The sequence below is a fragment of the Wyeomyia smithii genome, chromosome 1, assembly GCF_029784165.1.
Source record: "Wyeomyia smithii strain HCP4-BCI-WySm-NY-G18 chromosome 1, ASM2978416v1, whole genome shotgun sequence".
NCBI classification, from domain to species: domain Eukaryota; kingdom Metazoa; phylum Arthropoda; class Insecta; order Diptera; family Culicidae; genus Wyeomyia; species Wyeomyia smithii.
Window position 1 is genome coordinate 102,982,474 of NC_073694.1, and position 25,326 is coordinate 103,007,799.

At 40.6% G+C, this 25,326-nt stretch overlaps 1 long non-coding RNA gene across 1 annotated transcript; it reads right to left on the minus strand.

Annotated features, from left to right (window-relative positions):
- Nucleotides 1-13,147: 13,147 nt before the first annotated feature.
- Nucleotides 13,148-14,214, minus strand: LOC129733448 (uncharacterized). The gene is made up of 2 exons (XR_008729541.1): nt 13,642-14,214; nt 13,148-13,565 (listed from the first exon to the last, which is right to left on the minus strand). It is a non-coding gene; the product is annotated as an uncharacterized LOC129733448 (long non-coding RNA).
- Between the last annotated feature and the right edge of the window lie 11,112 nt (nt 14,215-25,326).

Here is a 25,326-nt window from a genome sequence, read left to right on the forward strand (position 1 = left end):
TTAGCATTTGAAATTGGACATATTTTTCACTTTTTTCGGTTTTAGATTTTCATTTCACATCCCTATGTAGCCGAACTTCCTGAGAGAAGTATTCTACTTCAAAACAATCGATTTCAAAAATGTTATATACAGACGGCATTCTTCAAATTAATTTTCGTTGCGTACCAGTGTTAGAATTGTTCGAATAATCAGGTACCAAGAGAGAGCGAACTCAGAGATAACTGAAATTTAAACTTCACTGATATAACGTATTCAAATGGCGACAACATGGAAGAAACGTCAAACTTAGCTCACAAGTTTCTATTTAACACCTTCACGAGTCATACGATCACAATTGACTGCCAGCTGAAACTTGGACACAACTGGTTGGTGTATCCTGGGCAAAGTTGCCATTCGACAATAGCTGAGTGAGAAGGCGGGGCGCTATTATTGGCGCGTTAACAACATCTCGGTGGCAGAGGAAACGTTTCGCCAACCAAAGCATCTGTTCACCAAGATGGTGCAACTCAAAACAGTGTCTGTTCCCCATGTTAGGGGCGGCTGATTAACGTCTTGGTACCAGCGTGGGACTGTTCTGTCACGACGATCCTCCGGCATGACTGGAGTTTATGGTAAGTCTAATTCTCGCAGCTTCCCTTTTGAAAGCCGTAAGGCCTCCTCAACAGCTCTCCGGGTAACACCAATTATATCAATGTCGTCCGCGAAGCCTAGAAGCATGTGAGACTTCGTGATGATGGTGCCGCTCCTCTGCACACCTGCCCTTCGTATTGCACCTTCCGAATTAGTTTTGTTGGAAAGCATTATTTGCCACAGCTCGTTGCGTTTCACTTCACTGTTTCACTTCACTGTATCGTACGCCGCTTCAAAGTCAATAAACAGATGATGTGTCTGCAAGTTGTGTTCTCGAAACTTGTTGATCTGTCGCAAGGGGAACATCTGGTCCGTTGTAGATCGCCCCACTCGAAAACCGCATTGGTATTCTCCAACAAAGGCTTCCTGCAACGGCGTCAGTCGCTGGAACAGGATACGGGACAAAATTTTGTAACCGGAATTGAGGAGGGTTATGCCTCGATATTTACTACAAGCGAGTCTATGTCCCTTCTTGTAGATAGGGCATATGAGTCCTTCCAACCAGTCCGTAGGTAGTTGTTTCTCAGACCATACCCTTAGGATAATCTGGTAATTTGCACTACACAGCCGCTCACTCCCGACTTTGAAAAGTTCCGCCGGTAAGCCGTCCTTCCCAGCGCATTTGTGGTTTGTTAGCTCTTTGTATGCATTTTTCACCTTGTCTAATGTTGGTGGGTCCACAGCTTGTCCGTCCTCCCCAATTTCTATCCTGTTTCCCTCGACGACTCTCCTACCTTCCTCACCGTTCAACACCACTTCAAAATGTTGCTTCCAACGCTTGGCCACCTGCGATTCATCGGTAATCAGGTACCCCTACCTGTTATTACACATGGCAGGTACTGGCAGTGTCCGGTTCCTGATTCCATTTATTGTTCTATAGAAGCCCCTCGTGTCGTGGCTGGTGAAGCAATTCTCCGCCTCTGCAAGGACGCGATCGTAGTGCTCACGTTTCGTACGGCGGTGAAGCCTCTTTTCGGCAGCTCTGGCCTCGGGTATTTCTCCCGCATCTGACGCGTCACACGATTAGCTGCTACTAATGTGTTGGCGTAGGCTCAGTTCTTCTCTAAACCTCTACCCAGCAAACCAGAAGTCGTATAAGAACGTTAATTCTAAGTCACTCAAATGTGCATATCAAGTTGAAATTATATAAGATGCAACATTGAATTTGTTTATATCGTATAAAATTAATATCCTATAAAATGCAATATTAGGTTATATATGAACAATTTAACGTGTCAAATAAAATTGTAAACTGCGTCATTCCTTTAAGTTGTATAAAATGCAATTTAAAGTTGCAAATGAAGCCATTCAAAATAGTCTGCGAAGTTATACAAAATCGCAACCAATTTTTTTTTACAATGTACGTATATGGCCTCCACATTTGTACACATGGGCGACTTTCATGCATCTTATATGGTCATTTTTTACCAAATAAAAGTTCACTTAACAGAGTTGAGCGCGAGTTATATGAACCAATTTGTTTGCTGTGTAGACACTCAGCATTGAATCACCCACTACGCATGGTTCCCGTTGTCATGCCTATCACTTCTCGCGCTGTTTCGCTGACCGCATCATGGATGTGCTTCCACTGCGCGTTCAGGTTCACTCCAACTGGTTCACCGATCCGTCTATCAACTTTCCGAGTATACTCTGCAGCAACTCCTTCCGCTGATAACCTCTGGATGTCCAGACGTATTTTCCTCGCCGATCTCGATTTAAATACGTTGGACAACCGGGCGCGAATCTCGCCTATCTCGAAATAGTGATCCGAGTCGATGTTTGGCCCTCGAGTGGACCGCACATCTATGACGTCTGAAAAGTGCCGGCCGTCGATCAGCAGGCCTCCATTGGGGTGTCTCCTGGTGTACTTCCAAATGTTCAGACGTGCAAAATGGGTACTACAGATGGCCATTCCTCTGGCCGCGGCGAAGTTTACTAACCTCAAGCCGTTGTCGTTGGTGGTAGAGTGAAGGTTTTTCCTACCAATAACGGGACGAAAGAAATCCTCTCGTCCGACTTGTGCGTTCGTATCTCCGATGACGATCTTTATCGTGTCATGGGCACTACGTTTTCTCAAGGAGCTCATAGAACTCCTCCTTTACGTTATCGGTTTTATCGTTTGTCGGCGCGTACACGTTGATAAGGCTGTAACTGAAGAATCTGCCCTCGGTCCTCAATACGCATAGACGGTCATTAATAGGCCTCCACCTAATAACACGCTTCACTTGGTTTCCAAGTAGTACGAAACCGACCGATACTTGAAAGAAGTGCCCGCGGTCGGATCGACCGCCGGAATTCACGTTCTTTAGTATTAGGCCAACGCACCTCTTGTATGGCTGCTACCTCCAATTTTATCTTCCGTAGCTCCCTGGTCAAGACGCCCGCACGTACCGGTTCGAATAGAGTCCCAACATTCCAAATGCCAAGTTATCAATCGTTGTCCTTTTTCGTTTGCCTAGGTCTATACCGATTTTTTTTTATTCTCGCTTATTTTCCGTCGGTCTATTTCCGCCACTGTTGTTGTGCCAATCACCGACGCCCAGGGAGGCGACTCCACCCAAGACCCTAACTTACGACCCGTTGATTAACGGACCGGCGCCAACGGCTTTACTTCCTCATGCGATGGAAGGCGTGACCCTAGAGATTTTTCGCCTCAGAAAATCTCCCGGTGTCGGCTAGAATTAAATCTAGACCAGTTAGGTTGGTTGTGAGTGGATCACGCCGTCTCACAACCATCGACACCTATGTCGGCGTTGGGATTCGAACCCAGACCACCAGCGTGGTTGGCGGAGACGTTACCAACTACGCTAGGCCCCCCGCCTAAGGTCTATACCGATTGTTACGGCAGAGCTGCATGCCATCGCGGGTCGACATGTGGCGACCGTCGAGGGCACACAATACAGGTGTGACCACTGACAGTACCTAACAGTCCCGGACTAACAGCGGGAGGTCGCCTGGGGGTGAGGAGGGTCGAACCAGGGACAGTTGACTCCTCGCAAAAGCCACAAGTACCCGAAAGCACCTCTGACGGAGCAAATAGAGCCACTCCCATCACCCAAAAGCACTAACCCGCCCATTGGACCAGTAAGTTCCCAATTATGGCAACTGGAAGCGTAGTGAACGGATATGAGTTGGATTTTGTAATGGTTCATGCATCGAGCTCCCTTAGTAAAGTCGTGTGACAACGGCTTGAAACGGCGAGGGGTCTCCGTTCCATAAAACCTGGCAGGCCTTTCAGTACGTTCCAAATCCATTGTCTGGTGGGAATCAGGCAGGAGTAGGATCAGATGGTTGTTCCTGACTTGCGCCGGTCGGTGGAGTCATAGTTGCCCATAAAGCGCTATGACTGCTTACCCTAGCCACGACCTTGAAAGAGACGGATGCGGAGGGAGTACCAAATCCCTTCGCACGAGGTGGCATTCAGCGGTCTCCGCAGAAGAAGGCGGAGGCAGATGCGGCGAAGCCTGGAGGTAGAAAAACGGCGAATCCGTCCGTATCTACACCATACATCTCGGTAGACAGTCCCTTGCTAGTCAAGGTAGCGAAAGGTGCATGGACACGTGGCCAAGAGTGCCGGCGTTGTCCGAACAACTCGAGGCCATAATCGAGTTCTCGGCGAATAGGCGGAATACCGCTGGCGACCAGATGCAGAGACAGGAAAGAGTACGAAGAACTCGTAGCTCGAGTGAAGGTGGCCGAAAAAGCGGCCAGGGCCAAGAGGGCGACTGCATCCAAAGAGGTGCAGATAGACGCCCCCTAGTTCGTGGTGGTTTGCTCTACGGGGCAGGTCGCTAAGCGAACGATGCAGTCCCCGGGGGAAGCGGCCCCCGGGGACACCAAAAAACGGTTGGTCGTGCTACTCCCACGGGAAAGCACAAAACCGGTTCAAGGTTCACTGGGAAACCGGCCGAGGAGGAGGCTACGGGCAACCCTTGGACTACCGTAGAAAGTAGAAAGCGTCGGGAAGGTGCGACGCGCCAAGATGGCGGAACGGCCAGAGAACCAAAGGCCAAGAAGGTGCGAAGTAGGGTGGATGCCCTCATACTCAAGACGGATGGGTCCAAGTTCTCAGAAGTCTTGAAGAAGATGAGGTATGAAACCCAGCTCAAGTATCTGGCGGCGGATGTGCGGAGTGTCCGCCGATTTCGCACTGGCGAGATGATACTTGAGCTCCGGAAGGACGCCAAGAAGAAGGGGCCTACCTATAAAACGGTAGCCAAGAAGGTCCTAGGGAAAAAGGTGCAAGTGGTACTGACCTCAGAGGTGACTCTACAGCTTAAAAACCAGTTGTGCAGGCGATGTGGAGGTGCAGGCCATGAAGCAAAGGACTGTGGGGAGTCTCCCATGTGTATGGTATGCTCCGGGAAACGGGACGCCAAGCACTTCATGAGAGACCCAAAGTGCCCAGCCGGTAAGCCGGCTGCGAAACCGCGGGCATAAAGGTAACGCAGCAGAACCTGAACCATTGCTTCGCGGCGCAGAACCTGAACCATTGCTGCTACACCAAGCAGCCGCTGAGTCGTTGTCGGACATCGCCATCATGTCGGACCCCTACCGCATCCCTCTGGAAACGGTAACAGGGTTGCGGATAAGTCCAGTATGGTGGCCATATGGACGACGAGCAAGTTCCCGGTTCAGGAAGTTGTCCCAACCTCAGAAGAAGGGTACGTAGTTGCCAAGGTGAACGGAGTATTCTACTGCAGTTGCTTTGTTCCGCCACGTTGGTCTACCGAAAGGTTCAGCCAGATGGTCGACCTGTTATCCATGGAGCTAACGGGTCTAACGCCCTTGGTGGTGGCGGGCGACTTCAACGCTTGGGCTGTTGAGTGAGGAAGTTGCTTAACGAACCAGAGGGGTCAGATCTTGTTGGAAGCGTTGGTAAAGCTCAACCTAGATCTGGCCAACGTTTGGAACAAAAGTACATACAGCAGGAATGGTGCGGAGTCGATCATTGACGTGACGTTCTCCAGGCCAGGACTGATCAAAAACTGGAGGGTAGAAGATGGCTGCACTGATTGCGACAACCAGCCGGTCTACTATAGTGTAGACAACAACGAGAGGCGGCAAACAACGGGTAGAGCCAACACTCCGACCGTCCGCGGGTAGAGATATCGCATCAGATGTCGAGGTATTCGAAGGAGCAATGAAGAGAGAGTGCGAGGGGGGCAGCTGGCTCCGCCCAACTGCTGACCAACTAGTTGCTATGCTATCTTGGGCGTGCGACGCCACCATGCCTAGGACTCGCCAACCTAGGAATGGGAAGCCACCGGTCTACTGGTGGACTGACGAGATAGCGGACCTTCGCAGTGCGTGCCTCCGTGCGAGACGGAGGATGCAGCGTGCGCGAACAGACGAACAGAGGACAGAGCGCCGCGCAGCATTCAGTTCTGCCAGATCGACGCTGAAGAGTGCGATTAAGGCCAGCAAGAGGGCCTGTTTCGATAGGCTATGCGTGAGTGCCAATACGAACCCGTGGGGTGACGCCTACAGGATCGTAATGGCCAAGACCAAAGGCGCGCTGGCGCCTGCAGAGCGATCACCAGCGATGCTGGAGCGAATCATCGAGGGACTCTTTCCGCGCCACGAGCCAAGTCCCGGCTGGTACGCATTTGCCCAGCCGTTAACCAACCATTGTTTGTTATACACTTTTGGAAAATCGATAAATAACATCAATTGTCTAAATCATACCGAGCAGCCTCTTCTCAAGCACAGCCGACACTAACTGATACAACCAATCTGACTTTGTAAACGATTTGTTGTTGTTGTTGTTTTACTCGAGGTCACTTTCTGTTTCCGATGATTTTTTACTTTCCTAACCATTTCCTTTTTTTCTTAAATCCTCCATCTCTCCAAATAACTAACGAAACCTTGATATATAAGGTACCAATCGAACATTTCACCCCATCATTCACATTCCAAAATCGTACCACGCTAGGTGCTAGCCGTTGAAAGGAGGAAAGACAAAATAGTACCAGTCATCTCGTGCCAGGTTTCACCCGTAATGCTGGTGGGGACTGCAAAAGTACTAAAATGACTGGAATTCTGGCCGGAATAACCAGAGAACAAGAATACACCGAATTCGCTAATCCTAATGTTTGTCTTGTCATTACAAGCTACGAACAAATGCTTCTCTAACTCGAACATCTGCGAAGTGGAGATGCCAACATAAATAAGGTTACATTCATATTTTTTATTTATAATAATTATTGTTCAAAGCACTCTAATGTCTCAGTAAATAGAAAAGCACTGTTAGATAGAAAATATAGAAAAATACCGTAGTGCTAAGTCATGCGGTCGTGTCTTTGATACCACCCTCTTACTATTTTTATGTGAGTGTAACCTTCTACCATTTTTTGAGTGTATTTGTACATATTTTTGATGTTTCTGACACGCGTAGTAAGTGGGAACGGAAACAAACGTCAGTGCGTAAAAATAGTTGTTTAAAATTATTGAAATTGGCACTTAAAATTTCTCTCTGTTACACAAAAAAATACGTATAATCGAATCTTAAAACGAATGGCATCAATTAAGGTTTGTGTAATCTATTTATATTCAAATTCAGAGTGTTTGGTAATACAAAACATCGTTAATTCAAAATGTTCAATTAAGTCGTTGGAAAAGTTACCCAATCCTGCCAATCTGACATTTGTATCAAAAGTTACTTTGAGAGGCAGAGAAACAGGTTCCGCAAACCTTAAATGCTAGCTCTTGCGAATATTGGACTTTTTTTTATTTTCGTAGGACAACGTCGATTACATACAAACCGGCAGATTGAAATGGGATAACTGCAGTGAAAGGTTTTTTTTTTCGATATACCTTGACTTTACAGCAAGATACATATAAGTATGCACGTGTATTACTCAGGTAAATAAATAAATATTAATGAAGAAAAAAGTAGGAGGTTGTATCCAAGACACGACCGCATAACTGACGTAGAACTACGCACACTATTAACAAATGCATTGTTGTAAGTGTTTCATCAATGAGTCATAAAGTCTACTAATACTTGCTTTGTGTTGCCTCAACAGTGGTGGAATAAAGACATTGAAAGCACGAGCTGTAAAAGCTGTTTTTATGCAATGCAATTTTTATGCTGCCTCAGTAGTGGGGCAATAACGGCAGTCTGACGACACACGATGAGAGGTGAGAAGAACCGCGCTACTCCTGAGACATGGTGACCAACCACAAGGCAAGTGGTTTGTTTCATTTCAATGCAGCCACAGGCGCAACCCGCGGTTATCCGCTGTTACTTCTGAGTGCTGATATCTGCTGCTACTGCTGTCAACGTTGTGGACGATCTAGCCAACTCACCTTCCGACTAATGAATGTAGCTGATTTTACCAGAAATACTCTTTTATAGCCGAAGGTTGCTACGAAATAAGCCACGCCTTTCTGTTCAGTTTTACAATTCTCTAATGTTCTTTAGACGAAGTATTCCACAATTCGCATTTGATTTTTGTATCCAGCGAATAAACACCGACAGTGCTCTCATGCACGCAACGATTTTAACCCGTATCATATTACGGCTTGTTATCAAGCAAGCGATTTCGTTTGCTCGCTGTTGCGTGTTGCATCATGTTGCAACTGAGTAGCTTGAAAACGGCGATATTCTGTTCATGTTGATTGATTGAATCGACTTTAATTTATTACTGTGAAGTCGAATTAATCACCTCTGTTAAGACGTTCTAACAGAACAGGGCAGTTTGTTGTTCAAAATCGGTTATGCTGATCGCAGCCTTTGTGCTGCCCCAACAGTGGGGGTATTGGGTGAATAAATGAAGTAAATTTTTTTTTATCGCGACAGAATTTGATTGCAGGATGCTTGTGTTATTGCCAAAAAAATATTAACCTTCAATTACTTGTTTAATTGCCTTAAGAAAGGCATTTTGATGTTCAAAATCTGTAAAAGCTGTTTTCGCATTCAGTAAATAAGACGGCCGCGACAAATTGTATTTTTTTGGATTCAGCACATAATGTGTTGTTGCCAAGATAAAGCAAAACTTTATTGCGGGAAGAAGGCCGAAGCCCTTTACTGGCATATCGAGACGTATGGTGCTACCTCGCTACTGCTTAGATACGTGATGTGATTTGTTTACTGGCGCAACCTGCTGCTGCTACTTCCACAATACGCTACGATGCGGCTAACTTAGGGAAAGGCAGCAATCGACCAATCAGAGGAAGTAATTTTCGTTTCAACAAGGCTTGACAATTTTTAATAGTTCAATAGTTCGCATGATCAATCTACACTTTTCTACATTTGGGTGGATGCGTGTATAATTTTCCAATGAATTGCTGTAAGAATTAAGGAAATGGGTTGAATACAAACCGATTTGGAAGCATTTAAAAAGGGACATTTTTCGTCCCCTTTTCGTTAATAGTTTTCGTATTTACATCCCTATGTGGTAGGCTAAAGAAAAACGTAGTTCTACGTCAAAACATTCAGATTTCTTTTTCGGTTATAATCGTATTCAAGTCACTTTTGTCAGTTTCTGCTAGAGGATTAACAAGTTGGTGTTTGGAACACTTGTGCAATTCAGTGAATCTTATAAGACCTATGCAAAATTATGCAGTTTAGACTTTTGTCCCTTGTTACCATAAATTTAACGCACTGTGCAGCGCCCGGAACTGTTTCATCTACCTTTTTGATATCTGCGTTAGAAAAATTCACCAAAGGCATGGATTGTGTATGGAAAATTTAATATTGAAACTTTTTCGTAATTTTCACCATGTGGTGTGTGGTAGTGATAAATATTATTCTATAAAAATCTTGGGTGTTTTAACTTTCCAACGATAAATTAATTATTGAAATCGGTACAGTTGTGTGAGAGGTATTCCAAAAACGTTACATGCTCATTTTTGTTTTCACAGACTGTACCCCAATATAATGAAGAAATACGTGTTCCCATGTCAAAACCTTCTTCAAGTCTTTGAGGTACAAAAGCAACACACTTTGAATTTCCTCCGCGGTCGCCACGCGTCTATCTGTGGTGGCATTCAGCTGTGCTCTTAGTGTCAGGTTTCCGTCCGCCGACGAAAGCCTCACAGTGACGTTCTAGAACCCTGCGCAGTCGAGCTGCCTTCACGGCTACTCGTTATAGGCAATCGCAACTACGTTTTGAGCAGCAGGACAAATATCCAGTTGGACACCTATTGTTTGTTTCAAACTCGGTTTTGAATACACTTTTCATCCGTGACCAAGATTCGGGAAAAGCTGCTGAACGTAGTTGACAAAAAATAGTAAAAAAGTGGTACAAAGTAGAAAAAACTATATGCGATAATTTACAGTTAAGAAAAAACAGCAGCAACTTTACACGTTTGCTAGTGTGCGTAGGTGAAGAGTCATCTATATTGCAAGCAGACAATATAATTGACTAACCAGCGGCTGTGAACTTGAAGCTAGATGTTGAATTAATTTCGAAAAAAGCAGGTACCCATTTCGCGTGACTATTAAGCCCCGTACTCCCTTACCATTGATCACATTTTTTTCACTGCACGTTGAGGTCAAAAGCATTCATATAGGCTAACGCAACCTGGTGGAAAGAGTAGGACATTTCAGCGATGAAAACCTCAGTGATGGAATTTAGCAAGGACGAAAACCTCAGTAAAGAAAATTAGCATGGACGAAAACCTCCGAGATATCTTATAACACTAATGACTACAGACATAGATTTTCTAGGAAAGAGTTTTGTTAGGACTTGGTTTAAGACAGTATTTTTTATATAATTTTTGTTAGATTAAATACCAACTTTATAAGATGGTTCGACGCCTGGCAGGAGTTCTCACATAACCAAGAGCATTTTAGATAACTTTTTTAAGTGTAGCGGTACAAAATGAGACATATTCAAAATTCAATAGCTCGCCTCAGACCCTGCTTTCAAACCTAATATTTGACATGGTGATGGGCCAGGGTATGCAGAACATATCTGGGGTGGTGCCGTTGATGTGCTTTTTCATGTTTCATATAAAAATTTTTGAATTACTTTATCAAGTATGGCGGTACAAAATGAGACATATTCAAAATTCAATAGCTCGGCTCAGACTCTGCTTTCAAACCTAATATTTGACATGGTGATGGGCCAGGGTATGCATAACATATCTGGGGTGGTGCCGTTGATGTGCTTTTTCGTGTTTCATATAAAAATTTTTGAATTACTTTATCAAGTATGGCGGTACAAAATGAGACATATTCAAAATTCAATAGCTCGGCTCAGACCCTGCTTTCAAACCTAATATTTGACATGGTGATGGGCCAGGGTATGCAGAACATATCTGGGGTGGTGCCGTTGATGTGCTTTTTCGTGTTTCATATAAAAATTTTTGAATTACTTTATCAAGTATGGTGGTACAAAATGAGACATTCAAAATTCAATAGCTCGGCTCAGACCCTGCTTTCAAACCTAATATTTGACGCGGTGATGGGCCAGGGTATGCAAAACATATCTGGGGTGGTGCCGTTGATGTGCTTTTTCGTGTTTCATATAAAAATTTTTGAATTACTTTATCAAGTATGGCGGTACAAAATGAGACATATTCAAAATTCAATAGCTCGGCTCAGACCCTGCTTTCAAACCTAATATTTGACATGGTGATGGGCCAGGGTATGCATAACATATCTGAGGTAGTGCCGTTGATGTGCTTTTTCATGTTTCATATAAAATTTTTTGAATTACTTTATCAAGTATGACGGTACAAAATGATACATATTCAAAATTCAATAGCTCGGCTCAGACCCTGCTTTCAAACCTAATATTTGACATGGTGATGGGCCAGGGTATGCAGAACATATCTGGGGTGGTGCCGTTGATGTGCTTTTTCGTGTTTCATATAAAAATTTTTGAGTTACTTTATCAAGTATGGCGGTACAAAATGAGACATATTCAAAATTCAATAGCTCGGCTCAGACCCTGCTTTCAAACCTAATATTTGACATGGTGATGGGCCAGGGTATGCATAACATATCTGGGGTGGTGCCGTTGATGTGCTTTTTCATGTTTCATATAAAAATTTTTGAATTACTTTATCAAGTATGACGGTACAAAATGAGACATTCAAAATTCAATAGCTCGGCTCAGACCCTGCTTTCAAACCTAATATTTGACATGGTGATGGGCCAGGGTATGCAGAACATATCTGGGGTGGTGCCGTTGATGTGCTTTTTCGTGTTTCATATAAAAATTTTTGAGTTACTTTATCAAGTATGGCGGTACAAAATGAGACATATTCAAAATTCAATAGCTCGGCTCAGACCCTGCTTTCAAACCTAATATTTGACATGGTGATGGGCCAGGGTATGCAGAACATATCTGGGGTGGTGCCGTTGATGTGCTTTTTCGTGTTTCATATAAAAATTTTTGAATTACTTTATCAAGTATGGCGGTACAAAATGAGACATATTCAAAATTCAATAGCTCGGCTCAGACCCTGCTTTCAAACCTAATATTTGACATGGTGATGGGCCAGGGTATGCAGAACATATCTGGGGTGGTGCCGTTGATGTGCTTTTTCGTGTTTCATATAAAAATTTTTGAATTACTTTATCAAGTATGGCGGTACAAAATGAGACATATTCAAAATTCAATAGCTCGGCTCAGACCCTGCTTTCAAACCTAATATTTGACATGGTGATGGGCCAGGGTATGCAGAACATATCTGGGGTGGTGCCGTTGATGTGCTTTTTCGTGTTTCATATAAAAATTTTTGAATTACTTTATCAAGTATGGCGGTACAAAATGAGACATATTCAAAATTCAATAGCTCGGCTCAGACCCTGCTTTCAAACCTAATATTTGACATGGTGATGGGCCAGGGTATGCAGAACATATCTGGGGTGGTGCCGTTGATGTGCTTTTTCGTGTTTCATATAAAAATTTTTGAATTACTTTATCAAGTATGGTGGTACAAAATGAGACATTCAAAATTCAATAGCTCGGCTCAGACCCTGCTTTCAAACCTAATATTTGACATGGTGATGGGCCAGGGTATGCAGAACATATCTGAGGTAGTGCCGTTGATGTGCTTTTTCATGTTTCATATAAAAATTTTTGAATTACTTTATCAAGTATGACGGTACAAAATGAGACATTCAAAATTCAATAGCTCGGCTCAGACCCTGCTTTCAAACCTAATATTTGACATGGTGATGGGCCAGGGTATGCATAACATATCTGGGGTGGTGCCGTTGATGTGCTTTTTCGTGTTTCATATAAAAATTTTTGAATTACTTTATCAAGTATGGCGGTACAAAATGAGACATATTCAAAATTCAATAGCTCGGCTCAGACCCTGCTTTCAAACCTAATATTTGACATGGTGATGGGCCAGGGTATGCAGAACATATCTGGGGTGGTGCCGTTGATGTGCTTTTTCATGTTTCATATAAAAAATTTTGAATAACTTTTTCAAACGTGACGGTACAATATAAAACATTGAACTTTTCAATTAGAATCGGAAAATATCTCACAGATAACATTATTGGCAATGCATTCGCATGTTGATATTAAAATGATGCTTTTAATAGTTTAGAGTTACCATAATTAATTAAATTTTATTTAATGGCAATCTAAGTTATTTTTGACGATAATGATTACAATTTTTCGCTTGAATTGGATTTTTGTGCTTGAAGCGGCTTTTTGTGCGTAGCTGGGTTACTAGATGGTGCTTTTAAAACTCAAAAAATTGGTTTGTGCCTCTGCTACGTACAGAAATGCTAGAAAAAAAATTAGGTATTTTTTTAGTTCCTTAGATAAATACTAGATATCGCTTCTTGTGTCTAAATTTTTGGTACTTGAACAGGCTTTTTGTGCGTAGCTTTACGCTTTTGGTTTGTGTCTCGGCTTGTCACCCTGGAAAAATTTTGGTGCTTGAATAGGCTTTTTGTGCGTAGCTTGACGCTGGTGCATATCACTGGGCCAACCGTGTCTCAAAATCCCAATTGCCTAAAAATAGAAGTTGAACGCGTTACATTAATTACAAGTCGCACTTAAAAATTATAATCAGGCTTACGGGGTTTACCTTAGATATATTGCCTTATGCTTCACACACATTGAATTCCTGTAAGTTTTAATTTTCAGGTTTTAATTACTAACTTTCCAAACAACTTGAACGAAAATATATAGTGTTATCTGAACTGTCAGGTCAGAACTACAGTGACTGTATGTTACAGAGCAGACAAGACACTGATCGTGAGTGTAAATGTCACGTCGAAACGGGGAGTGTTGTATAATTCTGAACTACTCGTTTTGGCTTGGATATTAACCATGACGGTGAGTGTTTTGTTTGCTCTTGAATGTACAGTCTATGCAATCTGAAGGGTGAACAACTGACTTCTTCTTTTTTTCTTTCCCTGGTGCCAGACAGTTTCAAAGAAAATCTGACCAAGCAAATAAATGTTTGACGATAATCCGACAATAATTACGTTTAACAAAATTTCACGTGATGACCTTTTTGTGGAACAACACGAAAGAAATCTGGCTCTTTGGTAAATATCTGTAAATTTTTGAGAATCGCATCTTTATCTGTCGCGTTATGAACAATCTGCTAAAATACAAATTCATCCGGTGTAATGGCAACCTTGATCCCTGATGAAAAAATGTGTCGTGTGAGGACAGGACGTGATGACAGGAACCAAAGCCTTCTCTGCTTGGTTGATTTTGCTTGGCGCACTGTTCAATTTTATCATTTTGGATGGCGTTGGGCGTGTTGCAAGAACTGTTGATATATTTAGTTTGCACTGTTTGTTTTGATTACGAAGTGCGATTGATTCAAAAATCTTATTATTTCCAATTTAATGTAAAATTTTGTGTCAAATGAAGATTCAATGTATTGGTTGTTGTTGCAAAAATGAGCTTCATCTGGAATAAAGATTTGATTGTTCAAATAAAATTAAATGGAATCTTTGTATTGAGAAAGTGTGAAATCCCATCTTTCGGAACTTCTCCGAACGCCGAATAATGTAGCATATAGAAAAATCGACATCCGAAACGTTAAATTTACGAAACTACGCAATATGATTGCAGATTCATTTCTGAAAGGCAAGAGGAATCCAGAATAGGGGTTAAAATTCTAACTAGTACGAGTAATTAAAGCCTTGATGCTACATTCCGATTCGGAACTTGATCTTCTGTTTACACACAGACTTCGCAGCCGACTGCTGAGTGTACAGGACAATTGCGGGGCTAGCGCTACGATCCTACTGACACTAACAGTCTCTCCCAAGCCGAGACTCGAACCTACGACAACTAGCTTGTTAGGCCAGCATCGTACCTCGAGACCATCTGAGAGATAGTACGAGTAATTATAAAATGTATATTGAAATTAATTTAGAAAATTTTATGAACAACCAGTATCAAACGTATTAATTATTTTTAAAACACATGACTTGGAAATATTCTAGATAATGATATAAATTTTATTAATATCTTTTTTTGGTAACACTGCTTCATGCCAACAAATAGGAATGTGTCATGAGGTGGTGTTATGAGTAGGTAAAAACGAAAAAAACGAACGCCAGTGGAGTAGTCAGCCTATACACCAGAGAGACGCCGAGACACTCACCGTTAAGGCAACTGTCAACATCAAAACGGGCGAGCTGTATAATTTTGCATTGCCGTTAACCGTTTTGATGTTGACAGTTGCTTTAACGGTGAGTGTCTCGGCGTCTCTCTGGTGTATAGGCTGACTACTAGGGAACCTATATATTAGAGAAATGACAAGACACTCACCGTTAAGGCAACTGTCAACATCAAAACGGATAACGGCAATGCAAAATTATCCAGATCGCCCGTTTTGATGTTGACAGTTGCCTTAACGGTGAGTGTCTAAATGTATGGGAAAAATGCCTGAAAAAATGCTGTTAAGATATACAACGACCGCCCTTTTTCATGGTAAAAATGGAAAAAACGATGTTTTTATTGTTCTGGACAATGATATTTAATGTAAAATGGATGTGTCTACAATGAAAAACATAGTTAAACTATGGTATAGCTATGTACAATTACAGCAATTTCTAAAGTTTTTTTTTAATGTTTTTTTAATGTTATTTTTTTCGGGATGACATTGGACACATCCGCTGTAGATGATTTAACTTTGTCTGAATGCTACTCAGTTTTCCTTTTTGCTACCATACGAGACATCCGTACGCTAATATTGGTCTTATTATTGCATTTAGTAAATGTATTTAGGGTGTCGAACTAATGTGGACATTTTTGTAACCCTAAAAAACATCCACATTCCAAATCCGGTTCCATTTGCTTGATTAGTTCTTGAGTTGTGCAGATATGTATGTTTCATTTGTATGAGACCCCTCCCTTTCAGAGAACAGACAGACAGACAGAATGGACTGCTGTTTTATAGGTATAGATTACAAAATCAATAGTTTAGAACCTTAAGAGTGAATGTACATTTATTGGATTGAAGCGTTCATGTAAATCTATTTTTACAAATAAAAGTTTGAATGAAAAATGCTGGGTCTGACCGCTAGGTGGATTAATTTAGGTTTTTTCAACTAGTGGTGAGTTTTCCTAAGTATCTACTGAATCGATTTGACTGAAATTTGGTTTAGCATGTAAAAATGGAACTTTGAGGGTTCAAAAAAAGTGATTTTTTTATTGCATATTGACGAAAGTTCTACACTCTATGGTCCCGGCATTGATGATTCTATGTGAGTAAAATAAAAAATAAATAGTTTACTAAGTTTTATCGGGGTCTTTTCGCTACGAAAAACTTCAAACGCGTTTTTCTCAAATCGATGTTTTTTGAGTCGGTGCACTCTGTATCTCAAAATCTATTCAACTGATCGTTCTCAAATTTTTTACAGTACACTGTTTTTCGGAAACCGAGAGTCGTCATCTTGGCCTTCAAAATGGCATGTGAAATTCATTTCTGACCTCCGGGTGTCATTCTGGCTTCGGAAACATTCATATTGGAGGGTGTTCGGTCATTTTCGGCTGTTTGCCGGCCACCTGAAGTTGCCATCTTTGACTTCTAAATGGTGTCTTTGATCGATTTTTAGCTTCTGTGCATCATTCTGGTTGCGGAGATACGCATATTGGATGGAAATCGGCCATTTTTGGTGTTTTCCAGGCACCGGAAGTTGCCATCTTACAGTTCAAAATGTTGTCTGAGGTCGATTTGTGGCTTCGTATGATACACAGTTCCAAAATAATCGATATTGGGTGGTATTTGGTCATCTGCCGCTGTTTTTCAGAAACCGGAAGTCGCTATCTTGGGTTTCAAGACAATTTTTGGCCTCTGAGCGTCATTCTGGTTGAAGAAATACTCATATTGGGTGGTATTTGGTAATTTTAGGCTGTTTTCCAGACACCGGAAGTCACCATCTTGGATTTCAAAATGGCATTTGGGCATATGCCAGCAAAAAGTGGCGAAACATCATGGACATGTATGTTACACCTAAAAACATTTACCTGCCAAATTTTGTTGTATTTGCTTGATTGGTTCTCAAGCTATTCGAAATTTGCGTTTCATTTGTAAGGGACCTCTCCCTTATGAAAGAAGGAGGGGTGTCAAACCATTATGAATATATTTGTTACCCCTAAAAGCATTCACTTGCCAAATTTGGTTTCATTTAGTTAATTAGTTCTCGAGATAAGCAGAAATTTGTGTTTCATTTGTTTGGAACCCCTCTCTCACAGAAGAGGGATGCACATGCCAAATTTGGTTATATTTACTCGGAAAGTTCTCGAGATGTGCAGAAATTTGTGTTTCGTTTGTATGGAACCCCTCTCTCCCAGAAGAGGGAGGGGTGTCAAACCAATATGAGCATATTGGTTGCTCCTCATAACATCCACATCCTAAATTTGGTTCCATTTGCTTGGTTAGTTTTTGAGATGTGCAGAAATTTGTGTTTCATTAGTATGGGACCCCTCCCTTTCAGAAGAGAGAGGGGTCTCGAACTATCTTAGTCACCTTTCTCGGTTCCTAAAACCCCTATATACAAAATTTTACACCGATCGGTTTTGTAGTTTCCAAGCCTCAGAGACAGACAGACAGACAGACAGGCAGACAGACAGGCAGACAGACAGGCAGACAGACAGGCAGACAGAGCAGCATTTATATATATATATATATATATATATATATATATATATATATATATATATATATATATATATATATATATATATATATATATATATATATATATATATATATATATATATATATATATATATATATATATATATATATATATATATATATATATATATATATATATATATATATATATATATATATATATATATATATATATATATATATACGTTACACCACGACCGACCGGCCTAGGCGCACCCGGAGCCGAGACGTCAGCAAAAACCCAGCTGAGGCCCGTAGCAACAAGCGGAGGAACCAAACCAGCAACGAAACCATAAATTGACAATCGATGACGACTGCAGGATTCGATCGAACCACGCGGACAAAGGCTGCATCAGAATTGAACCACCGGAGGAACGACGAGTCAGCGGATTTAGTTTATTTAAGCTTTCTAGATTTAATTTTCAATTCAGTCTTGTGTGTAATTCAGTAGTGATCGGACATTAAAGTGTTAATCGTAGTAATAAAGTTTTTTTTAGTTCCCGCGATAAATCACGGCATAATTGGCGCAGTCTCAAGGCCAAGTGGTTAGACAAAGTGAACAGTGTTAACAGAGTGAATATCTAGTATCACAGTCACCGAGTTCTACAAAGAGGAACAGCCCACGTCTATGGCAGACAACTGATACACCCAGCAAGAACAACCCCTGAGTGAACATCAAGGACTTGCGGATATCAGAGGACCGATCCCGCCATTTGGAAACCTACCCCATCCATCCGTCACTTCACACCAAGACTCCAGGAGATGAAAGCAGTAATCTTCCTGTAAGTAACCACAATCATTTTTCTAAGATTAACACAAACCATACTAATTCAGAGGTGCGAGCCCCCACCAGCGGTAAGCGGACACCTGAAATATCACAAAGTGAAAAAAACAAAACTAACAACTAACCGTGAAAGTGCAGTGTAAGTGAATACTGACAACAAATCTATACGCAATACAAAGCAAACGAAGTTAATTTATTATAATGGCCGAGCGCGACTTAATGATCTCACCAGATCTCGCAGCCCCAGAACTTTATGAAGAAGAGCCACAACCAGCTCCTCAACCAGCCCCACAACCGGCAATCACAATTGAGGGTTTACTTCAGCACATAAGAAGTTTAACCCATAACCAAAATGAGTTGATTGAACAACTCAGAAATTTAAAAGAGAAGGCGGATGATCCTTTTATGCAATTCAGGACTCCAGACCCAATCAAAAATCTAACAACATTTAGTGGAAATAAAAAAGAGACCCATGCATGGCTGGAAGACGCGGAAAATACTCTCGAACTTTTTAGAAAATACCGAGATGAACCAGTGTATAGCCAATTAGTCAGGGCAGTGAAAAACAAAATTACGGGCGAAGCCAAAGAGATTTTGATCGCTGCTGGCAACCCGAACAGCTGGCTAGAAATTAAAGAGGTGATTTTGAATTCCTACGGGGATAGACGCGACCTTACGTCACACATCCAATCATTATTTTACATAACACAAGGGAAAAAGACAATTCCTGAGTATTATAATAAAATCAAAACCATCGACACCGCTATCAAATCGACAGCGGCGACGATGGAAGATTATCAGAATGCAACTAAGGCAATAAACAATTTAGTAAGCTTGATGACGCTTACTAGATTCATAGATGGCCTCACAGACGAATTGTCTATGCATGTGAGGAGCTATCGACCAAAAACATTGGAAGAAGCCTACGCTATAACAACGCAATACGCGAATGCCGCGTACAGGCAAAAATTTAACAAACATTCCAGTTCAACCTCTAACAATTCATTCAATTCAAAACCGTTTTCAAATTCCAACAACGGTAATCAGACGAATACAAAACCCAACTACACGAACAACAACAACAACAGCAACAACAAGCACGGTAACACGTTCAACGCGAAACCGAACGGATCAGGGAAATTTAAAACCCCTAGAGGTCCACCGGTGGACGACGACGTTTCAATGAAAACCGCAAAGTCCCGTACGGAGGTGAACAACCACGAAACCAAACCAAAACAAGAAAGCGAATTCAGCAAAAACTACGAGGATGAGTACGACACCTCTAATCAGCTGGAGGAATCAGCTCTGAACTCGGAAGACGATGATTACTTCATCGACGAGGAGTTAAATTTTCACGTGGTAGAAGAGCCACGTCGAAAAATATAAAAAGCGATAACAATTTTGTACCTTATATAATAATTCAAACCTCGAAAGGTGAGATGAAATTTTTGATCGACACGGGAGCGAACAAAAATTATATTTCACCCGAGCACGTAAACATTGAAAATTGCAGAACTGAGAATGGAATCAGGGTAACGAATATAAGTGGAACACATAAAATAAACAAATCAGCTTCTTTTGATCCATTTCAGATCAAGAAGAAATTGAAATTTTATATTTTTAAATTCCACAAGTTTTTCGATGGATTAATAGGTTACGAGTCATTAAGAGACTTAAATGCTCAAATCGACATTCGTAATAATTCCTTGAAAATCGGACGAAAAACAATAAAAATACAAAAAAAATTCCCTGAAGAGCAAGCAATTAACATAAATGAACAAGAATTTCAGTACATCGCACTGAAAACCAAAAAGAACGGTGATTTCATAATAGCGAATGAAAAGAAATACAATTCATTCACTATTTTACCTGGTATCTACAGAAGCAGCAATAATAAAGCTTTTGTAGCGATTCAAAATTTCTCAAAATCTTCACAAGAAATAAATTCGAGTGAAATCGAAATGGATGAGGATCCGTTCGATTTAACCGAATTGCCAAAGCAAATAAACATGACAAACTATACCTTTCGTGACGACCACATGAATAGGGAAGAAAAACAAGCCCTCGAAACGGTGATCGATCAGTACAGAGATGTTTTATACGTGGAGTCCGACAAACTGTCATTCACACACAAAATAAGACATAAAATTCGAACGGTAGATAGTATCCCAGTCCATACGAAATCATATAAATATCCCTACGTTTATGAAAGCGAAGTACAAAAGCAAGTTAAAAAGATGCTAAACGATGGAATTATAAGAGAATCAATCTCACCATACACCTCACCCGTATGGATAGTCCCGAAAAAGGCAGATGCATCTGGTCACAAGAAATTTCGTTTAGTGATCGACTACAGAAAGCTAAATGAAAAAACTATCAACGACAAATACCCCATACCCGAGATTACCGACATCTTGGATAAACTGGGAAGGGCTACATATTTCTCAACTATTGATTTAGTTTCTGGCTTCCACCAGATCCAGCTGGCAGAAGAAGACACAGAGAAAACAGCATTTTCTGTGAACGGAGGAAAGTACGAGTTTACTCGCATGCCATTTGGGTTGAAAAACGCCCCGGCAACTTTTCAAAGGGTAATGGACTGTATACTAAGGGATTTAATTGGAGTATGTTGTTTCGTCTATATGGACGATATAATCATATTTTCCAGTTCACTTCAGGAACACAAGAAAAATTTAGCACAAGTTCTAAAAAGACTTAAAGAAGCTAGACTAAAAAATTCAGCTAGACAAGTGCGAATTTTTTAAAAAAGAAACGCAGTTTCTAGGTCATACTGTCTCTGAAGATGGAGTAAGACCAAACAGTGACAAAATAGAAATCATAAAAAAATGGCCAATCCCTAAAACAGAAAAAGAAGTTCGTCAATTCTTAGGAACGCTAGGCTATTATAGGAGATTTATAAAAGACTTCGCTAAAATAGTGAAACCGTTGACAGCACTTCTTAGAAAAGACGCGGAGTTTGAGATAACACCCGAAATAAACGCATGCTTCGAAAAGTGTAAACAAATTCTAACGCTAGATCCTGTGTTAATTTACCCCGATTTCAGCAAGGAATTTATTCTTACTACCGATGCAAGCGATTATGCAATAGGGGCAGTACTGTCGCAAGGGCCCGCAGGCAATGACAGACCCATAGCATACGCATCGCGAACTTTAAGTAAAACAGAGGAACGATACTCAACAACGGAAAAGGAATTTTTGGCAATCGTTTGGGCGGTCAAACATTTCAGACCGTATCTATACGGACGGAAATTCAAAATGTTTACAGATCACCAACCACTTACCTTCTCTATGACTAATGCAAATCACCGAATCATAAGAGGTAAACTGGCTTTAGAAGAATTTGACTACGAATTAATCTATAAACCAGGGAAACAAAACGTCGTCGCAGACGCGTTGTCTCGGATAAACCTAAAAAAACATAATCAATTAAACGCACATTCACAATCATCGATGTCTTTAAACGTGGAACCCTCCGAACGAGAAGAGGAACTTTCAGATGATGAAAGTGACGACATGACAGTACACTCAGCGGATACAAGCGATGATTACTTTATTCCGTGCACTGAGAGACCAATCAACACATTCAGGACCCAAATTATTTTTAAAATCGGAAAAATAGAGATTACGGCATATGAACAGATCTTTCCCAAATTTCACAGGCACATAATAGTCAAACAAAGTTATACGGAAGAAGAAATAGTAGAAATATTAAAGCGGACTCTTAACCCCAGAGGTTCAAGTTGCCTCAAAATTCCAATCTCTTTAGTTCAATTAGTTCAAGAAACTTACCGGAAACATTTTTCAACTAATAGCCCCTACAAAGTTTTTATTTCAGAAACCCTTCTAGAGGACATACGCCTAGATGAACAACAGGATGAAATTGTGAGGGAAACTCATAATCGTGGCCACAGAGGAATCAAAGAAAATAAGAACCAGATAATGCAAAAATATTTCTTCCCACAACTTGATCGAAAGATTAAAATTTTGATAGATTCCTGTGATATCTGCAAAAAAGCCAAATATGACAGGAAGCCACCGAATTTGATAAGAAAAAGCATTTTCGGCAATAACCCTTTCGATCGAGTCCACATTGACATATTCTTTTTAAAAGGTCAAAAGTGGCTCACCATAGTCGATTCGTTTTCCAAATTTGCAAATGCCATACCTTTGGAAACTAGAACAATAGTGGACGTAAAAAATGCTATTACAGAACACATTAGACAATTTGGCAGACCGAAGACTATTGTGAGTGACCAGGAACCTTCTTTCAGGTCTATTGATTTCATCGGATTCCTTAACGACCTAGGAGTCGAGTTGCATTTCGCGAGTAGTTCAAATTCAAACGGTATTGTAGAACGGTTTCATTCTACCCTAATCGAAATTTATCGAACAAACAAAATTAAATTCAACGATTTGTCTACAAGAGATCAAATTAATATCGCCGTCGATATTTATAACAACAGTTTTCATACCGCTATAAAAAATTTACCGCGTAATTTGGTATTCAATCATTCGGGCTCGACAAACATGGAAGAAGAAACGGAAAAATTTAAAAGCTTGCAATCAGCGGCTAAAATCGAACTGGATAAAAGGAAAGCTAAATATGAACAACAAAATAAAGATAACGAACAACCTGAACAATACAACCCAGGCGATGCTAAATACATTAAAATTTCCCAACGAATAACTAAAGACGTAAACCCTTACAAAATAACTACCATAAAAGAGAATAATGATCTTACATTTAAAGACATCAATGACGTAAAAATACACAAAAACAGAATAAAAAAATAATCGTTTAAATCAATAACTTAACTCTCGTTACAGATTAACTTACATCATCCTAATACACGGCACAAAATTTAAAGAAATATCATATAATAATGGCATAATTGCCATAAAACTAAAACAAGTTAGGATAAGAATAGGGTTTGAGAGAGTTATACACAAAATCAATATTAAATCCATTGCAAACAACATTGACTACATAGAAAAAACGACAGAAAACCTGAAAATAATAGATCATCTCAGAAGGACCCTTGATTACAAAATCCAATACGCAAGAGGAAAATTGTTGAGTTTATATCCCCGCAGAAATAGAAGAGCATTAGTTAACGCTTTAGGATCAGTAATTAAACTTATTGCAGGCAATCCAGATAACGATGATATGGAAATTATGAATCATAATTTAGAAACGTTAAAAAAGCAGGGAAACTTACTCTCTCAATCTTTATCAAGGCAAATAATTATAAACGAAAGAATTCAGAATAAACTGAATAATATTACAGATATTCTCAAGAAAATAAACAAACAAATTGTAGACCAAAATAATAACTCACTTACGACCAATACGGACTTGGAATACATTAATCTTATTATGAACCTTGACATGTTAATTCAAATTCTCACTAGCGTAGAAGAACAAATCGAATTTGCAAAGCTAAACATTTTGAATAGAAACTTATTTTCATTAGATGATAAATTGTACATTTATAACAGACTTAAAAGCACAAAAATTGAATCTGGATTACTTAGATCAAATATTCCAATACAGCTCAGGAAGCGTAATTGTAAAAGGCGACGAAATCCTAATTTTGGCGAAAATACCCATCCTAGAAGACAACGAGTTCGACCTGATCAACATCCAGACGCTCAACTTAAACAACACACGAATCAGTACAGACATCAAGCTGGTGGCAAAGCACAGAGACATTATCTATAAACAAGAGCACATTTGTGACATCTGCGAAGCAACAACTCTTATCGAAGACGACTGTATCAACAACCTTTTGAATCATTTGACACCAAAATGTGTCCTAAAACCCGTCAGGCAACATATCAGAATACAAGAAATCAAAAAAGGAATCATACTATTGGATACGAATCAACAAGTATTGATTTCCGACTCATGTAATAACTCGAGATTAGTCAACACCCCGACTAGTGTCGAAACAGACAATTGTACGATTAAGGTGATGAATCTCACATTTAATGGTCAAAAGCATCTAACAGACCACGAAGAATACCTCATACCAATCTATGGAAGGAAATTCATTCAACTCAACTACTCGGAAGAGCGGAATGAGATCACCCACATCAAACTGGAACACTTAAACAGTCTTCAAGAAATAAAGTTGGACCTGCATCGCTCGAAGAGGACAACAACCATCGGAGGAGGAATTCTCCTCACACTAACCTTTTTCTGCTCTTTTGCAATTTATATCATCAACAGAAGAACCAAATCTAAGGAAGATACCATCCTGAAAATCCATAAGCATGCTGAAACCACCACGGAACCTAAAGGAACCATTGGAAAAGGAGAACCCGCAACCTTACCGAGGCTCGTCCTTTTCGAAAAATCGTCCGAGGACGGACGACAATCTAAGGGGGGAGACGTTACACCACGACCGACCGGCCTAGGCGCACCCGGAGCCGAGACGTCAGCAAAAACCCAGCTGAGGCCCGTAGCAACAAGCGGAGGAACCAAACCAGCAACGAAACCATAAATTGACAATCGATGACGACTGCAGGATTCGATCGAACCACGCGGACAAAGGCTGCATCAGAATTGAACCACCGGAGGAACGACGAGTCAGCGGATTAAGTTTATTTAAGCTTTCAAGATTTAATTTTCAATTCAGTCTTGTGTGTAATTCAGTAGTGATCGGACATTAAAGTGTTAATCGTAGTAATAAAGTTTTTTTTAGTTCCCGCGATAAATCACGGCATAATTTATATATATATATATATATATATAATATATATATATATATATATATATATATATATATATATAT